The following is a 14,382-nucleotide window of genomic DNA, read 5'->3' as shown; positions in this document are numbered from 1 at the left end:
ACAATAATACTAAAAAATATTTTTTATTTAAAATATCTATATCATGTTTCACATATTTTACACGATTACTTATAAGTCCTTACTTCAATGTCCGTTGGTTTCTATGTAACATCGCTATTTGCAAGTCATCTACTATCACTGACATTCAGAAATGATTCATCATCATCAGTGGAATATATCTTATCAATAATTAAACCCAATTCAACAAACTCAATTTTCTCAAAACCTACCAAAAAAAATATCTTCTCGACTTTTACAAAAGTTGCACGACTATACCTTCTAACTTCCTCGAACTATAAAATCATCGGGTCTGTTCACAAGCGCTTAGGCGACACCATTTGTCTGTTATTTGTTACTTCGGCCCCGAAACCCTTTTCCATGCCATTTGTTCCTGGAACCTATTCACTGATCGCAACGATACATTAAACCAAAGATTAACTACCCTATTTGTTTACTGCGGTACTGTTAGAAGATTTGTATACGCTGGTTAGTTTTTATTTTGTTTTTTGGTTTTATGATTAGGTCGTTTTGGGTGTATCAGTGATGGGAGTGCTGGTACTGCAAGGGTTACTTCAATTCTAATGTCAATTTAGTTGTTACCAGTAACTCTTGAAAAATTGTTTCCAAATACGCCTTTGAATTGTTTTGTGTGAATAGCCTAACAAAAGCAGAATCGAACACTCAAGGCGAAAAATTAAATGATGTATTTTTGACACACCCAATTTATACGTTTCCAAAAGAATATGCTTGTATTCATTTGAAAGTGTTGAATGATCGACATGATTTGATACATTATCTATCACTTCAGCCTATTGCTGAACATAAGCCTCCAAGTTGCGCAACGACACCCGGTTCGGTCCGAACCTTTTTAAATCATCGGTCTATCTTCCATGGTATGCCATGGTTGTAAAGCGAATCCATTGGGTTTTATCCACTTGAAAAATTGACCAAGGTACATTTGTCTAAATTATATTTCTAACTTTTCTTCAGACCACAAGGATGCTTTTATTCTCGACGCGAGACTCAACACGAAAAAGAAGTATTTTACAATGTGCAGTAATAGTTGGCAGGAATCATACAATAAAAAATAACATTCATTCCTTTTATTACAGTTAAACTATAAAGAACTTTATGTTTCCACAGAGTAAGTTGAAATTTCCATATCACGTCTACTCTGAGTTGGGTATCCCCATGGGTTATTAAACGTTATTGTGAAGAACAGAAATACGAATATACTTGTTATACCCTCATCTCTTTCTGTTAGCAAATGTCTAACAAGGATGGCAGGTGAAATATGTGTTAAATTTTGTTTTAAAGTTAATTTATCTGTAAATACCTGCTTCAAAAGAGGCTTTACGTAATCATGTATTAACGTTGCTAAGAGGATTTCTCTCATAGTTCCATTTGGAGAGTTAAAAAGCGCCCATGCACCGGGCTTGCTAGGCTGAGGTTGCATACTAATAGCCAAAATGAGTTTGGATTCGTTTGATCTGTCTTGTCAATGTCAAAGTATTCGTTAAGACCTGGATTTTGGCCCTTGCTTTGGGAAAATCCCAGAGCTCTTCCTTATTCCTGTTTTATAATGCGATGCTTCTACATTTTCATCGCTTACTCTTGTCATGTTCATCATATATTATCACTTGAGTTCTAGAGCCGGTTGAAAATCTGTTTTTCCCTATAGTAACCGGTCGCCATGGCAACCCCAAGCTGACGTTAGGCCTCCCAACTATAAACAGACCACAATCTAAACAACATAGAACAATTCCTTATGAACACGAACATTTTTGTAACACCATTGTTTAATAACAATGCGTTGGCCCAGTTTATTTAACAGAATACCTTATTCAGGTGAATAAGAATTCACGTTTCTTTTGTGAGCCTCATACAAGTTACAGATGCGCCGTTTGTATGAAATATGCGAGGTCCATAAAGGCGAGAATCGCGTGACCTTTAATGATGTTTTTTGTTGGAAATGCCTTTGTTGGTTGTATGCTTTTCAGCTGTTTTGTTGATTTCTTTAGGTGCGTGTGACTAGAGTAGATTTATTGGGGAGTGTTATGGTTAAGTAGGTAAAGTTGCTTATTTAATATCCCGGTGCACGCAATTATAAGATTTTTACATTTGTAGATAAAATAACTTTTGATTTTTTGTTAATATGAAAATATTTTTGATCCGTTATGCGTATGTTACTCAACTTTTCCGAAACGGATGAAAGCTTTTAATGCGTATTATTGGCGCCTTGGATATTTCACATTTACAAATCAGTCCGGCAGACCCCGTAAACCAACTCATATCAATTAATTAAACTTCCTTTTTAAAGGAAAACACAACAACAACGTATACGATATTTTGAAATCTATTTCGAAATTAATTAGCAAACTATTATTATGTTTCAACACCGGTACTGTTCATTCATATTCATTACTCCATTATAGTTACTTTATTTAGCATTTAAACAAGACAAAAACAGCAAAAAATACCTCCTTTTTACCTAGAATTTTATTTAGAAAGAAGCGAAAAATCTAACAATACGCTCACAGCAGCTTGGTACTATTTATTAATGCAAAATGTATGTACCTTAGTTGCAAGGATCATTTTTCAGCAAAAACTAGGTTAAAATATTCTTTACAAATGGTTTTAAATAAATAAACTGCTTTGAAAGATGAACGCGAGCGGAACTTGGCTGTAATATCTAAACGATGTGTCGCGGTTAGTTGTTAAACTGGTTGTTTTGTGTTATTTCTAGACAAGTTTCAGAATAGATGGATAATTTATTTTTACTTGAAGTAAATATTGATAATTATTATTCTTTGTAAAAGAAAGACTTAAGTCTTTTTTCAATTTACTTAATACTAAGCCAAATAGACCTGAGAAGAAAAATGAATATTCTTCTTTTTCAAATTTCAGAATTCAGATATTATAGTGTATTTATTGCAAGACGAGATGCAATTGTCTTTGAGTTTGATGTAAATCTCAATTGTCGCTTTGAATTCCTTTCGAAATAAGATCTGAAGTCCCAGGATAACAGAATTGTGAAATGTAATAGGATTTAATGTCACGTTTTGCTCGTGGACTTTAGGCCTATCCTATTAGGCACATGTTTAAGACCCTTTCATGGGTATTTTCGTTCTACATGGAATTTAGAACGACTTTGAATTTCTAGAAATAATGTTTTTTAAAATCTCTTCGAAAAATAAACGAATTAAATTCAGTTGTTTGTTTTAGGAGTTTTCCGTGTTTAGGAAAGCACGTCGAAGTGTGGTTCCCGGCTAATAGTAACCCATCTTTGACAGACACTACGGGTAGTGAGAAGGTTGAAGTCTGTCTAACTAACTAATTCGTATCGTGTTGACCAGGTAACTGGGTTTAGGTAAGATAGACAATCGCTCCTTGTATAACAATGCTATTTAGCTGGATCCCGTTAGACTTTAAATCGACCCGAACATAGTTATTAAAAGGTTGGGATGATGATGATTTGTTTTACATATTTGTTTCTAGGTAATGTAAAGCATACCTAATATATGTATCTACATCACGATAGCATGTTGATGATGATCACTACAAACGATTTAAATGAACAAAATAATGCACTTATCCAATACAATAATAGCAATAAATTCAACGAAACATTTGAGACAACTATGCAAAATAAAAATCCAGTATCTATTCAAATATTTTAAATTTTCAGAATATAGCGTTAATGTATATTGGGTTTATGCCAAATCGAATGGCAAGGCTGGCTAGTCTTTTGTTTCTTTTGCTAGTTTAAATTTCGTCCACCATTTTGATTTTGCGTCCAGACCCATTTTATCTATCAAGTTTATTACTGGTTTCCTACCCGAATTCTGGTGACTACTTCCTATTTGGATGGAGTCTAGTTAACTTTATTTGGAGGTTTTATGTACAGGTGGTTTTTTTGTTTCTTTTCCTTTATTCGATTTTAGGGTATCTGTGTCTGTGTGTAGGTGTTTTTGGATACAAGTCTCGTATAGCAACATTATTGCCTTCACGTAGATATTAAATTAACTGTCTACCCATTGCGTTAAAGATATTCAGTCTGGTGAAAGACGGATGGACTGACAAACAGACAGCTGTGCCTCAGTAATATGGTTGCCTTTATACTCTTTCGGTGAACCCTATAATGAGTATAGTTCACAGTTTTGAAAAGTACTGGAGAAAAAAGTTGGAAAAGAATTGGATTAAAAAAATATTCAGCGATGCAAGGCTGTGTGTACCCAGAGATGTGTTATTCAAGAACCAATAAAAACTATAATTTTTGTTTCCCATATATGAATCCTTAATAGAAACACAGCCTATTTTTCTTAAAGAATCTCAATTGTTAACAATCCTTACCTTAATGTTACCACCTTTTCCTTCTTTCTTCCTTTTTATCGAGACTCTGCTATAATATTGCAAACGACACTAACCCTAGCTTAAGTAACCATAAAAATTACGGAGCGTTTAAAAACACATGACACTGCAGAGTCATTCCAACTATTAACATATTTTGTACACGAGGGTACAGAAGTCTGTCCTCCGTTGAGCCGCTAGATAACTTCTTAGAGTTATAACAACTATCGTGAGACTGATTCATTATTAAATGATGTAACGGTTTACTCACGCGTATTTATCGGGGTAGCCCGACTAGTTTCGGTCCCAACCGCGTCTGCTCATGATTAAGGACTCCGGTTGGGTCCAAAACTAGTCGGGCTACCTCGATAAATACGCGTGAGTTAACCGTTTCATCATTTAATAACTTCTTAGAGGTTTCTTTATAATGCAGGTTTAGATGGAATTTACTTTTAGACGTTGGGTAAGGGATACAAGCGTTGTTGCCTGTATGAAGGGCCTAAGCTGCGACTACATAATGGCATCAATTACTTGACTATTAAGAAATCACCACTTTTTGGTAAACTTGAATTTCACCTGAACGCAGTTTCACATTTGTCTAAGAAAATTGGCTCTCTATATTATGTATTGCATCATGTTTCATCAACATCTGACGAAGTATTTCTTAATATTATTTTTTAACAACAAAAACATACAATTTCCTTCAAAAATAAAACTTTTTCTTATAAGCTTATAAGCAAAAATTACATCTCACAAAATCGGTTTATCCATTCTGAAGTTCTGAGGTAACAAATATAACAACAAAATACAGACGCGTCGAGATCGTCCTCTTTTTGAAGTCGTTTGAAAAGCTGGCGATCTTTTGCCATCACTAGTGCCTACTATCTACAGTTAACGCACAACGCATAGTGGCGGTACGTAAACGTGACCTTAGGGTGTAATCTCGACCCTCGTAATATAAACCAAGGTATAAGCTAATCAGGTATTCTATCGTCCTCACTCGATTACCAATTAAACTCGGTAAACGATGGGGTGGACGTCCCTAACGATTCAAATCGAGTTCGTGATCCGTTTAAGTAATATTGAGGTACTTGTGGCGAGCAATTTCCAAGAGTTTGGAAATTAAAATGGTTTTTAAGGTAATTTTTTTAGTCATTTTCGTGAGAATTATTCATACTTATAATGCTGATAATTAATCATCTAACCACCACGCCAAACCTAATGTTCCCAACGTGTCACGTGGTCGATCCCTACCTTGAGTGTGAATAAACCGTTGCATTGCAAAACCCCCTCAAATTCCTTAATAAAAAATAAAATTAAAGACAAATAAAATTATGCAACGGTTTAGTCACGCGGTTGTTTATCGGTTTCACACGCGATCTCACTGCCGCGTCAGCTCATGGTGAAGAACTCCGGTTGAGTCCGATCCTAGTCAAGCTATTCCCGATAATAAGCCAGAGTAGACATTTAATAAATCAATTGAAAAATGTTTATAGTTTTAAAATGTTAATTTTGAAACTTTGTTTAATCTGAATCCTGAATCTGTAAAAACAGTTTAAACACAAATATATCATCACAAAATTTATATAATCATTATTTTCAGTCGCATTTAAGCAATATGTTAAATAAAATTTAATTCATGCTTTCGTTAATGAATACAAACTGGGATACATCACGAGAGATTAAAATGTCGAATGAAAACGAAAATCGAGATTTAATTGCGAAAAGTAATTGTTTATCTGATAATCAATATTGTGCTTGTTTAAAAGGTATTGGAAGTTAAATTAATTCAGTGTTAATAAGGTTGCATGATGACCTGATGTTTGCTTTCACAAGATAAAATAAAATTTACATACAAATCGTTTTACCCGTTTAGGAGCTACGGTGTTACAGATAGATACATAGACACACAGATACACATACATACCGGTTTTCTTATAACACACAAAATCCCTCTTATTGCGTCGGTTAAAAATCAAATCTTTACTTCTATCTATACTAATATATTTTGATAGTTACTGTCGTGAGAATGATTCATTATTAAATGATGTAAAAAAGCGCGGCGGGATCGCGAGTCGAACTCGACTGAGTTCGACTCGCGATCCCGCCGCGTCTGCTCATGATTAAGGACTCCGGTTGGGTCCGAAACTAGTCGGGCTACCCCGATAAATACGCGTGAGTAAACCGTTACATCATTTAATATACTAATATATAATGCTGAAGAGTTTGTTTGTTTGTTTGAACGCGCTTATCTCAGAAACTACTGGTTCGAATTGAAAAGTTATTTTTGTGTTGAATAGACCATTTACCAAGGAATGCTATAGGCTATATAACATAACGCCTCGACAAATAGGAACGAAGATACAATGGAAAATGTGAAAAAAACGTACGGAAAATTATTCATCTTTGAGGGCTTCCGTTGCGTGCGCTGCGAAAACTGTTCAAGATCTTCTAACCACGTGGACGAAGTCGCGGGCAACAGCTAGTTTGATTATAAAACTTAACAGCTCACTTTGAAATATAACATGATAATGATATTTTTTTCTGTTTTCCATTTTTCCGCCTCACAAACAAATTTTTTTGCTTATCTTTTGCATATTTGTACGGAGTCCTCTGCATCATAAGTTCGACTCGCACTTACCTGTTTTTTTTTTATGGACAAACACAAAAACAATTACTTTGACACTTTCGTAAGTGCAAGGAGGCCTTAATAGTAACATAACATACAATTTGCGTAACAAAATTAAAAAGAAAAATTCTTTCCAAAGTTATATTTTTATTTAATACATTTTTAAGCTCCGGAACTTAAAGCTTAACAAGTATTTTTGCATTACTAGCTCTTCTAATACAATTTAAACAAACATTAAACTTAACTTTTCTAAACCCTTATAAGTTAACCCGGAAAATCTCTGTATCCGCTTGCAATTTATCTCATTAACCAACTTTGAGTCTTACTCCTATACAATAGAACATAAATTGCATTAGCAACATCCAATCTCACGAGTACATTTTCTTACAATCTTTGTAGCTCCTTGCAACAATGTTAGGAGTATAATAATAAATCTTATAAACGTCGATATAAGATACAAATTGGATTGGCAATTTCTGATTATGTGCTCGCGAAGAAATAATGAGAGTTTCTTATAATAAGACGCACGAGAATGGATTCAATATAAAATGTTAAATTTCCTTTTTGGCTTTTTTACTTTTTACTATTGGCATAAAACAACCTCACTTAATTATAAATATTTTTGATGTTAAAAGACTTATTATTGTACCTATCGTGATGTCATAATGAATTATTCGTTATTCAGCCAAACGTCCACGGCTGGACATAGGTCTCCCCTGAAAAAGTGGGGTTTTCCATAATTACCATGCTTGGCAGGCAGGTTGGCGATCGCAAATGGTTGTTAAAGTACTCAGAGAACGCTTCTGTCCATTCTCTAGTGAATCTTTATGTCACCTTTTACAGCACCCATGGCAAGAGATGGGGTGGTGCTATTCCTTGACTCCGGCACCACAATTATTCAATCAGTGACAGTTTACTCATGTGTCTTTATCGGCATCGCTCTATTAGTTTAATCTAGTCATAGTGCCACTTCGACTTGCGACCCTGTCTTGCCAGCTCATGTTTAAGGACTAGTTGAAACTGAAACTAGTCAGGCTAGCCCGATAAATACGCGGAAGTAAACCGTAATGAAATAAATAATTATAAATTACCGTGAAATTTTTTGCAATAATTACTATGTAAGTAAGAATAACTCTTCACTAAACATTCTCGAATTACAAAAGTGATTTGCAAAAGTATTTTTGACCTCAAAGTCTTAAAGTAGGTCACAGCTAAACCGCATAATCCCGTGGCTTTAGATCGGAGTGACTGGCTCTTACACTAATACTCTCTTAACCTGACACTGATGTAGACAAAATAATTAAGGAAATGCGCCATGTTATGTAATTAATTGAGAATGTATAATAAATGTCGCTAAATATTCAATTGGATACAAACTGTGCAATGCGTTTGTGCATGTGACTTGAAAGTCTGTGAATCCCCGATAAGGAAGAAAATTCTAAATGCAGGAGTCGTTATTTAAAAAAGAAAAAAGCTGAACGAAGAACTCGTCTATAGAGAGAGGATGATTGAACTTCATGCTTGGTCAATTGAAGATTGTCGATTTAAGATTTTACCATTTAGAATCTAGGTTTTCTTGTTTCTTACGATATTTTTCCTTTATAGCTTGTTAGGGAAAGATAAAATACGTTAAAAAAATATTGTAAAAAGTCTGCCCGCATGAAGGAATTGAGTTCTTGTGATGCAAGGCTAATCTGCACACCGTTAGCAAAGACTTGGTGACCTATACAGCTAGACTATTGCAAGGTACTAATCCACGTTAAAAAAGCAAGAGAAATATCAATCGATTCGAAAGTTCAAAATTCATAGAAATAAAAACCAAAAGTCTGTCTACAAGCAAATCAGGAAGTTATTTACACAAATCTAGCAGAAAATTCTCGAATTAAACCGGTATTTTTCCGATCTCGACTGTCTATGGTACTTCTCGGTAAAAAGCACAAAAACGTTGTCCAGTAACACTTGTCGCGCACTTTAGAAACTCGACAGACATCATTTTAAATTTAGAAGTGTCTTTAAATTTCTGAACGACCGTTCAAATGGGTTCTGTTATCTTCACACCATTTCATTTTAAAAATAAGTGGGTGAGACCATTTGATGGGGATGCTTAGGCTTTTATTATCTTTTATATGCTGGTTTTAGTTTTGTGTTTTATTTTAATATTTTTTTCTCATTTTAAAGCTTTCGCCTTTGCATAAAATTATTCATCGGCCTAGCCTTTTCCCAACTATGTTGGGGTCGGCTACCAGTCCAACCGGTTTCAGCTGAGTACCTGTGTTTTACAAGGAGCGACTGCCTATCTGACCTCCTCAACCCAGTTACCTGGGCAACACGAAACCCCTTGGTTAGACTGGCTGTCAGACTTTTTCAAGCTTCTGACTACTTGTAACGACTGTCAGATGTAGGAATAACAGCCGAGACCCACAATTTAACGTGCCTTCCGAAACACGGAGGAACTCGCTATGACAAAGATGGTCACCCATCTACGGACCAACCGCATCAAGCATAGCTTAACCTGTGATCGAATCACTTAACAAAATATTTGACTCGTCCCACTCAATTCAAATTAAGACAAAAAATATCCAAGTTCCAGTTCTTAGTGACAAATTAAAGACTGTTTTAACGATTACTGAAATGGAAGTTGTATACAGTTGCCAGTGGTTGGTGGTGGTGTCAAATGGGGCTGGAGCATCCTTCGATTTCTCCATGAACACATACTGCGAAATAATGTCTATGACATTTATTGTAATCATACTGAAAATGATAGTTGAGTGTTCCACCCCATACTGAATTTCCAATTACTGTGTTGGCAAAATGCTTAGGGGAATACGAATAGTGTCATTTTAATCCAATTTCCTTTCATTCATCGGCAATTGTAAATAGCGAAACGGAACCTCTAGGCATAGGCCGATGGAAAGACGGACAGTCAGCGTAGCCTTAGCAACAGAATTTTGCTATTACCATTCGGCTACGGCAACCTAAAACGAGAGCGAATTAAAACTTTTTATTCATACCAATTCCATCAGGAAAAACATTAAATATTTTTTCACCACATCATAAACAGTTTCCCGGCCCATTGTAATTCTCATTATAGCAAATAAAATAAATGTTATTTTTTGCTAACAAAAGCAAATTCGGTGGAATAGAAACAATTTGCAAACGTTACATTTATTTTGGGTATAATTTAAAAATTCCTAGTTCCGTCGCACGGACGTACGGACAAGCGTGTTGACAAGCTGTCTTCGTCCGGATTTCGTGTTCCGTTAAATCTGTTGAGGGTTTGATGTCTGAGTCATGAGCGGTAGCGGGAAATTAATAAATTTTAATTGTGATTCCAGAAAAATGTTCTTGATCTCCGCTTTTTAAGACTGTATCACATAACACATGCACAAAGACACCCACTTTTTCTACAAGGCTATCTATTTTAGGTACCCTGTACAGTCTCACAGGTGGGCAAAGGCTGTCCTTTATAGCATTCATTCCCTTTCGTCTCTTTCTCTAGATAATTTTTTGTATGAACAGAAGAATTATACTCGTATTATATTTATTTAAATACATATCCACATTGGTGTTTACTCGAGTTATTTTTAAATTATAATAAAAAGAATATCGTAAGTACCTGATCATCCACGAAAATGTAATATATTATTACAATCTGACAGCTTATAACTCGGACGCCCGCACGACGGCTGCATATTTTTAGAAAAATCTTTTTCCTCGGATTAATTTTCGCAAATTGTTTTTTCATTTCTCTCATAGTTCCTTCTCACAAGATATTAAATTATACAGCCTCGTGGCGTGAAGGCTTTTTTGTTCGGTCCACTTGGGCTTGCATGATTAATTTTGACGTTGGTCTTCGTGATCAATCATAAGGAACACACATTCAAAAACAAGCGAATTTATATGTATGTATATTATTTTGGTCTAAAAAAAGGTCCGATTATAATACCTTTTCGGATCATAAAAGTTTTTTCTACTTATATGAATATGTCAGAATTAATTCCCTACAGATTTTTAACGAAAACCACTATAAGTCTAGCTTTGACGGTAGTAAAATAAGTACAATACTAATACCGAGTCTTTCTATTGCATACTGCGTTTTGGGTTGTATGATGGAATTCGATACTTAATTCCCTTCATGTAAAATAAGATATTCAGCTCAGTCCAGTAAGAATGAAAGCCGGCCGAAAAAAAGTTGTTGTTGAGGTACTATTTTTGCAAAACAAGAACTTGTAATAGGATGTGCAACTTCTCAAACTTCCTTCCTCATTTACTAAGAAGCTTAGGTTGGATTATTTAAAAATGTTTTCCCTTACTTTTACCGTTTTTTATTAAATTTGCTCGCGCTAACACGTTTCTCGCCAACCTCAAGATGATTATAATTTTAGGTGAAATATTTATGACGAATTTTCAGTCCGATAGGGTTTCATTTTTAGGCTTAGGATTTTGATTTTTTACGGAACAGTATTTTTTTTTTCTCTAGCCCACTGTGTCCCACTGCTGGGCAAAGGCCTCCCCCAAATCCTTCCACGACTCTCTATTCTGGGCCGCATGGAACCAGCCTGCGCGGTAAGCGTTATAGTCATAGGAACAGTAATAATAGTCCCTAAGTAATTTTAAGTATTCTGGCCTTTTCGTAACTTCTTCCAGGCTTCTTCCAGGCTTCCGGCTTCCATTCTAACCAGATGCAGTCAAGTACTAGTCTTCATAAAGAACGACTGCCTATCTTACCTGGGCACCACGATACCTGTTAGTAAGCCTCGTAACCCCGACTGGTTTTCAGAACCTCTAGCTTCTGACTCAAGGTAATGGCCGTCAAAAGTGTCTATATAACAGAATTTAACATGCCATCCGAAACAAAAACAAAGAAAAGGAATTTGTTCTGAATTAGTCAACCGTCCGTATCAAGTGTACCTTAACCTGTGATTGAGCTACTTGTGTAGTTGTCTTTAACTACGAATATATAGTTTATAACCACGAGGAAAGATATTTCGATTTTGCCACATCGCCGATTAATTTTTGATTTTTTTTTCATTGCTGAACATAATTATCAGCAAATTCAAAATTTCATCACGAGGCAACTTTAACTTCACATTACTTGTTATTATATGTACTTTTCTTGGAAACACGCCATAAAAATAAGTAGGTTCCGTCGATTAAACTGACTCGAGTCTAAAGGAAATTAATTCTCATCGTTTTTATCAATTTCCTAAGACACAATCTTTGCCTGTTTTAGTTCGGTCGTAATTTTCAGAATTTATTTTTACCTATCTTCTAATGGCTTTTGCTAATAGAAGATGGAATATAAATTGTTAGTCTGAAGATCAGCAACTTAGATAGGCACCCCTTTCCACAATATTAAACATTGATGGAATCCTTGAGACCGTAGAAACGCCGAGTCATAGGACGTTTTAACAAGTAATAAGTAAGATAAAACTAATTTAGATCTAGTCTGAAGGATTGCAACAATAACCGGTAAAGTCATTACAAAACATCGATTTTCATTTTGATTATTTGTTGTTAAAGCAGCAACAAAAATACATCATTTTTGAAAATCCTATCTGGCAGCTATTACATTTAACGAGATACTGACTAATAACAGACGGATAAAAAGAAAGACAGCGGACCCTTAATAATAGGGCTGTTTTTGAGCTTAAGGAACGGAACCTTGAAAATGAGGACTAGTTCAAAAATCAATGTAACTGCAAATGTATAAGGAATAATGATGTACATATAACTTAAAAATAAGCAAGAGTGTAAAGCAAGCCATGTAAATATAATGCTTTGCACATAACTCAGATACCAGTATAAACAATAGTTATTGTAATACCGTAAACATGATACATTTACACGCAAAATATTCATACCTCACCCGTCAAACTATTTCCGCGTCATCCCATCTACGTATCCTCAGAAATTCTCCGAAAATTTTCAGCTATCCCGATTCTAATATTTGATCCATGTTTGTTTCAGATCAACAGTGGACGATCGAAGGGTGAGTTCCTTCGTCCCTTTTGTCTGGTCCCAAACAGTATCGATTACAATGCCCTTATCAGTTGGCGTTCACGACTTCCCAAGGACGATGCTGGCATTTATTTAACCGATTTAAAAGGGTGCTGTGTTTGATCGAGTTACTTGGATGGATCGGTTAGGTTTGTGTACGATTTATCATTGTTAAATTGGAGTCTTTGGCTGTGAGTCATAGCTCATGGGGAAAAGTTCAAAGATGCAATTAAAAGATCAAAAGAGGATTAATTTGTTTTATGAGACGTTTAGGTTTTAGGAGTTCTTCCATAAAATGTATTGATTTAATGCTACCTTGAAAACGAACAACAATTTTAATGAGATATAAGGGATTTCAATGAATTCGTAGACAGGTCACGTTGCCTATTCTGCAGATACATAATATATTATAATGATATTGAGATTTATCACCTGGTATTGAACAATTTTAAAAATAATTAAATAAAAGCAGAAACATATATAAAAATATGAAATAAATGCCTGTTTTTCACATTCAGTGCCAAACGAACTCCAGAAAGCTACCTTCAATAATCATTCGAGTGGTTCAAAATATTGAATATTCCGTTGAAAAAAGTTACTAAGTTGCGAGTGAAAAAGCTGAGATCTTTGCCCACTTTTACCAAGAGTTTGTCACTCATTTGAATAACAAGGGAAACCTTTTTTCGTCCCCCCTGGCTTCAACCCCCTTACTGTTTAGGCTTGTGTTATAACACTCTAGCACAATGCCCCGATTTTGCCTCCTAAGCAATTTTTGGTGACGATTTTGTTTCCTGTTTTTCTCGCAACTGGGTTAATTGGTATACCAGCTGAATAGGTAAATTTGAAGTGATTTAATGGATCTTTTCTTTAAAAGTTCGTTTCAGAGAAGTCACTCAATTATTTTAGGAGACAATTGTGCCTATTTTAGGGGCTTACCAAAACCCAAAGTACTCTTAATATTTTTGCAGTTGTGAAAGAAGGACAGCGTTCCACTGTCCGTAGAGCGATGCCCCTTTTGCTCTTAGGCAACGAATATTGTTATGATTTCTTCTCCTCTTGTAAAAATATACGCATGATGGACATTGACCGAATGGATGATCGAGTGGATCCTTGAATGCTTGTTTGAGTCTGCCTTTGTGCATCACTTGAATGCTTATGAATTCCTGCAACACAAGATTGTTTTCACTGCGGAAGTCATCGCACATCTAAATAAAATTGATCGCGTGTTCCCAAACTCGCCTACACAGACACACATACATATCTATATAATGTAACCTCGTCAAAATTTGTTAGCTACACGTCAACATTGTTTGCTGGGGAGGTTTGCACAATTTTGCGGTTTAATTCAGCATCCTTTTGATCTCAATCTGCGAGATTTAATAAAGGGATTTTACTTGAATTTG

General features: G+C 35.3%; 1 protein-coding gene across 2 annotated transcripts in view; it reads left to right on the top strand.

The window, feature by feature from the left end:
* Positions 1–14,382, top strand: part of LOC113494196 (uncoordinated protein 58-like) — a 309,932-nt gene that overhangs the window by 246,206 nt on the left and 49,344 nt on the right. For both annotated transcript variants that reach the window (XM_026872418.1, XM_026872409.1), the window contains one exon: positions 12,950–12,971. The gene's annotated coding sequence lies outside the window, so the exon portion shown is untranslated. The remainder of the gene's footprint in view (positions 1–12,949; positions 12,972–14,382) is intronic.

This window comes from Trichoplusia ni, chromosome 1 (assembly GCF_003590095.1).
Source record: "Trichoplusia ni isolate ovarian cell line Hi5 chromosome 1, tn1, whole genome shotgun sequence".
NCBI lineage: Eukaryota > Metazoa > Arthropoda > Insecta > Lepidoptera > Noctuidae > Trichoplusia > Trichoplusia ni.
The sequence above is the reverse complement of the archived record's forward strand: the minus strand, read 5'-3'. Positions and strand labels throughout refer to the sequence as shown.